Source organism: Conger conger, chromosome 5 (genome assembly GCF_963514075.1).
Source record: "Conger conger chromosome 5, fConCon1.1, whole genome shotgun sequence".
Classification (NCBI taxonomy): Eukaryota; Metazoa; Chordata; class Actinopteri; order Anguilliformes; family Congridae; genus Conger; species Conger conger.
Window position 1 is genome coordinate 4,852,388 of NC_083764.1, and position 6,000 is coordinate 4,858,387.

A 6,000-nucleotide genomic window follows, 5' to 3' on the forward strand; every position below is an offset into this window, starting at 1 on the left:
ACCATGGAGACTGGACAAGACAACAATCTTATGAAATCAGTTTTTTTTCTTGTTGCCATAAACACAGAGGAGAAACTGTTGTGCCTACAGTTATTGCCAATACTTTTGTAATAAAATTCTAATAAAAATTAGAGGCATTCAGTTTGACAGACTGCAATCCTGTAGTTTCTTATTTATTGTAATTATGTTGTTTTATTTTTTAAACTGAAATGAGTTAAAGTTATTACATTATTTTGTATATTACATATCCATTGGAATTAGTTCATGAAACGTAACACCTCTGGAATTAAAATGTAATTTTAAGAGGTGTGAAAGTGTGTCTGCCTGCCTGCAGCACTGTTTGTAAATGAATGAGACCGATGCTCATAAATCTATCTGGTATGGAAATTAAACCCCCGGTCCAGCCGTCCTTCAGAAGAGTGGGCTGTCCTTCCCGTCAGTTCTCAACATTTTTCTTTCTTCTCTTTTTGCCAAAATAAATAAATGCAAACGAAAAAAGAAAGGTCTGGAATTTATTACCCTGTACGACCACTGGTCATTTTTTGGTCTGTGTCTGTCCTAATAGTCAAAATCAGCATTTAGTGCACATGACAGGATACCATCATAAGGCATCACTTTACCTGAACCCCTGGCCATAAGGATGACATAATACTACCATAAACAACATAACAGCTGTCACAAGATGGCATAACAGATGATGTCAGGCTACGCCGAATTACATAATACTGTCATAAGTTTATTGGTAGATTTTTACGTGTTGAAGAGGTTCAGCCGTATTTCGGACCAGAATAAAGGGGGAAGAAATGTGATCAAAGTGACTTTGTGCGTGGAATGATTGTGGGTGCTCGACAGGGTGGTTTGAGTATCTCAGAAACTGCAGATTTTCACGCACAACAGTCTCTAGAGTTTGCAGAGAAAGGTGAAAAAAACAAAAAACATCCAGTGAGCTGCATTTCTGCAGGCAGATGTGTTGTTGATAAGAAAGGTCAGTGGAGAATGGCCAGACTGGTCAAAGCAGACAGGGGTGACAGTAATGCAAATAACCACACATTACAGTGGTATGCCGAAGAACATATCTGAACACACAGTGGATAGGCTACAGCAGAAGATTTAAGTCTAAAAAGTCTAATAAATACCTAATAAAGTGCTCACTGAGCATATGTTTTTTTTGGGGGGAAAAAAGCATTTAAGCTCAAAATGTATTAAATACAGTACTGCAGCTGTTACATTGCAAAGTTCAGTGAGCAAACATCTATATGTGGAAAGGTTGTCAGCAAGTTTAAGACTAATATGGAATTTCTTTTGCATATGAAAATTCCTGGCTGAATTGCTTCCTCAGGATCAGGAGATGAATCCCAGTAGCCCAAATGTAAACTTTACTTCATTGTAAAAATATTTCCTGGAATGGACAAAGTAGATTTGCTGGAAACCACTCGAACATTTCTGTGTTTGCATTAGTTTGGCTTCGATAATTACATTTGTTTTTCATTTCACATTTTCTGCTGTCTATTTCTCCATTGAAAACGATGAATTATGCAGTGTTACATGCAAGTTATGAATTACACACCTGAGATTGAACACAAATAACATGTTAATGCGTATGTGAGATACAGTACATGACCCTCATGTTTATGATAATAAGGATTATGTTCCAGTATATTCATTCTTATCTTCGTAATTGAGACTGGTAAACATTGAACTTTGAACTTCAAACTCCAGACGTTCACGGTTTGATGTGATCCTGAACTCTGCCTGTTTTCCTCTGACACTCATGATGGAAATCAGCCAGGAAGCAAGCTTTGTTTCTGTATTTCACATACGATAATAATACAGGACTACAGTTGGCTTGAGGGTGTCTGTTGCTGCAATTCCTCTCTTGACTGTTAGGAGTCCGAAATTACCTACTTTAAGTACTCTAGCGCAGGGACACATTAAAAACCAGCCGACAAGACCCTGCAGGTTTTCAGCTCGAGATCCCTGCTCTAGGTATTGGATAAGGCATGTTTGTTTGTTTGTTGTAATGTTTGAAAAATAAAAACACTTCCAAGTCGTTCTCAAGTCAAAGTACAGGGAAATTGTCAGCCAGTTAGGTCTGTATTGGACCCAGAGTGGGACATGCTGTTTGTCACAGGTGGTGTCTGGACACCCAGAGCCCAGGGAGTGAGCTGCGTGTAGGGCCTCTCCCGTCTGGACACCCAGAGCCCAGGGAGTGAGCTGCGTGTGGGGCCTCTCCCGTCTGGACACCCAGAGCCCAGGGAGTGAGCTGCGTGTAGGGCCTCTCCCGTCTGGACACCCAGAGCCCAGGGAGTGAGCTGCGTGTAGGGCCTCTCCCGTCTGGACACCCAGAGCCCAGGGAGTGAGCTGCGTGTAGGGCCTCTCCCGTCTGGACACCCAGAGCCCAGGGAGTGAGCTGCGTGTAGGGCCTCTCCCGTCTGGACACCCAGAGCCCAGGGAGTGAGCTGCGTGTAGGGCCTCTCCCGTCTGGACACTCAGAGCCCAGGCAGTGAGCTGCGTGTAGGGCCTTTCCCGTCTGGACACTCAGAGCCCAGGGAGTGAGCTGCGTGTAGGGCCTCTCCCGTCTGGACACTCAGAGCCCAGGCAGTGTGCTACGTGGAGGGTCTATCCTGTCTGGCCCCAGAGCCCAGGGTGGAGGGCCTTGCCCGTCTGGCCTGAGAGAGCGGTGAAGCAGACACACAGAAGGGCTCATAAACAGGCACATCTGGAAAAGGAGTTATACAGGAGGGGAAAGGCGGTCATAAAATCACTGTTCCCTTTCAAATCCAACACGCAAGGCAAGAACACACAGCCTGCTACTGACTTTTTTTTAGCATTTACCTCCTTCTGCAGTCATTAGAATTAACATCCCGAAAAACCAGAGAGGCAAAATGGAATTCGTGAGCGAGTGGAATGTTGTTTTTCGTTAATGTTGTTATCTTAGACCGTCGAGTACCTACTTATGGTGTTGAAACACCATCTATTTACTAGAATTCAGTTCCACATCCTGTTCCAGGGACGCTGTGTTCCTCAGTCGGTTGTCCTACGACCTTGGCCACCATTTTGTGAAAATGGATGTCATTCGCCATACGCAAGATGGAGGATAAAAACCCTTAAAAGAGGTGGTGCAGTGTAATGTCTGAAATGGGAGGAGTTTACATGCGCTCATGAGTGATTGACCAGCCACGTTTTCGGTCGATAAAAAAAATCATACAAATTTCTTAACTAATAAGAAGCATTTGTAATTCAGGAGTTCAGGATTACATCAAATATAAGGATTGGGCAGATGCACTGCATTTTCTTTCATATAGAATCCATTCACACAGTTGGAGATGGCACTGAAGCAATTACTGTAATGTAAGGCTTCCACAGCTGGGCCCCAACTGGGATTGGAGCTCGTGACCTCCAAGTTTGCACGTCTGGCTCCCTAACTATTGTACTCGACATCCGCCTATCTCGCAAACACTGATCTCATCCGGGCCAATTATGCGTAATGCGAAACAAGGTCAAACAGATGCATGAAAAAACAACTTGTTGCAGTTGCCATCATGTATACATGAGATAAGCAGACGTGTATCGGTGAGAGAGTAACAGATGTCCGCATTGGCACGTCCGAGCCTGCGGCCGGCCCAAATTCGGCGTGTCCTCGTTGGCGAGGTCCTGGCCTTGCCTGGCTCAGATATCGGTATGGAATAACCAGATGGTCGACCGCGCTTTTCCCCCGCTCCGGAATTTCCGTCTCCCTTTTCACGCCGAAGCCGAAAAAGGCAGAAACATTCCAGTTTGGTGCGTCTTTCCGAATTTTTTGAATGGAAGATCGGAAGCACCCGGGCATTCCCGTTACTATCCGGAGTCTCCGGCCGTTCAGGATGGGAGGCATGCAGGAGCGGAGCGCTTGGCTACTCCAAAAAAGTATCTGTGTCAATACGGGCTTTGTGCCATCCATGGCTGCTCTATACGTTTGCCACACCCTGATATGAATATTCACCAATCAGAACTCTGTTTTTTTGGGAGAACTCACAGACCGAATCGTATATTTTTTTCCCACTATATTCAGACGGGAAGGAAAGAGGGTTAGAGAAGGAGTCAGGATCACTTTACAGAGGACACCATGGCAGGGAATCGAACCCTCAGATTTAAGGTGGGAACCCGCAGCAGGGTCGAGAGACTCCCACCAGATGGAATTGCACCGTAGCTCAGCTCCCGAGTGACAAAGCAGATTGTTCCTGGGTGGAAATGCAGACATTCCACCGCTCCCGTTAGCCCCAGGAATCATCCAGAATTTGTTGAACTGACACGGTCCCGTTGCTAAGGGAAGGACCAGAAGGTGCAGGTGTAGCTTCCAGTCATGGAACGCGCAACCTTGGCTAGGTCTCGCAGAAATCATTTTTGCGAGGGTTTAGAGATGTCGTGAAATAAGCTGTTGACGTCTGATCTCTCCCTTTTCATTATTGAGGGGGTCATGCAATCTTTCCATTAAGCGGCCTATATACCTGAAAAGCCTAGGTTAGGTTAAAAGTGCTGATGTACTGCACAGCGGCAATGACAGAAGTGAAGAACGGTGTTTACAAAACAGACTTGAAGCAGTTCACTATGAGTTCGGCATCTCCAGATGTAGCCAAGGAGGGGTTGGATGACACCCTCAAAATACTGGAGAAAGAGCCAGAACCCCCCCTCCGCCCCAACCGAACACAAGATACTTACCACAAAACCTTCTCATTCAATCCGTCCAAACCATCCCCCAACCCCCACACCAGGTTTGATTCAGCTATGAACTTTGAAATTAATTCCTGGGGCTTGGATCTCTCAGGAAACTTAATTTTGACCATGAAGTATTCTGAAGCATAACACCCCCCCCCCCTCCATGTTGTTTGTGTAACCCACAACACAGCATTGTTTTGGAATCTTTGTTTCGGCTCTGAGTGCTTTGGCAAAATGGCCGCCCGTCTAATGAAGGAGGATGAAGGGAAGCCTTCCGGAAGGGTTGCCAGCGAATGGGGTCGCCGTGGAAACGCATCCAGATGCTTGGATGTTATTATGGTATGTCCAAAAAAAAAGGCCCATAAGATGCTGCCATCGCTGAGGTTACAGGGCTCATTAATGTTCCAGAAATCTCCATTTGGCCTCGAGCATTTCGTCTTTCCATTTGTCTCCGCTACCAAACATTTATCTTTGTCCTGACTGTCCAGAACAGAGTGGAAGTTTTAGGGATCATGACTGCACCTTTTGAGGCACTGCGAGGCTGGACATTCAGCTGAGGAATTGTTCAGGAATTGCATATAACATCTGGAGCTTCAGACAGCGAACGTAGGGTATGTGTCAGTTTCAAAGGCCACAGTTTTGTGTTGAAGCCACAAAACCTTTTCAGTCCAAATTTCCTCAAAGTTGAGATTGATGTAATTCTGTTGCAATTTTTGACAGCGGAGAAAGTCCCAGTCTGACGCCAGAGCTGTGAGCCCTGGCAGTGGATGAAGTCCGGAATATGACAGTAAATATAAACACTCACGATCATGTCACTGACTGCAGACAGTTGTTTAAAAAACCCGAACAATGATAAGAGGCTTCAGAAACAGGCCAGATACGACTGCTTCGGAAATATTAGCCAGGGGCTCGATTACACCCTTCCAGGAAATACAGTGTGGCGTTTCCCTCGTCAATGAGACTCACGACTAATATTTTCCACAGAATCCGAGGAAAAAGGCTGCTGTGGTCTCGACAGGAACGCCGGCCATCACGATTTTAACCGCTTTTAAATTTTCAGCTCCCTGTGCAGACCACAGGCACACGCTGAAGGCCATTCCTAAGCACTCCGGTCAGCATCAATCTCAAATTCCCACATTTCAGGAGTCTCCCGTTTGAATTCCAGGTGGAATGTTGGGATCGGGAATACCGTAGCGCAACCAGGACTGGCTCTTTTTTTTTTTTTTTTTTTTTTTGGTGGAGTTGAGTTTCCTCCTGATGGAATGCAGTGAAAGCTTGTTGGTTTCTGTCATGCTCGGGAATAAA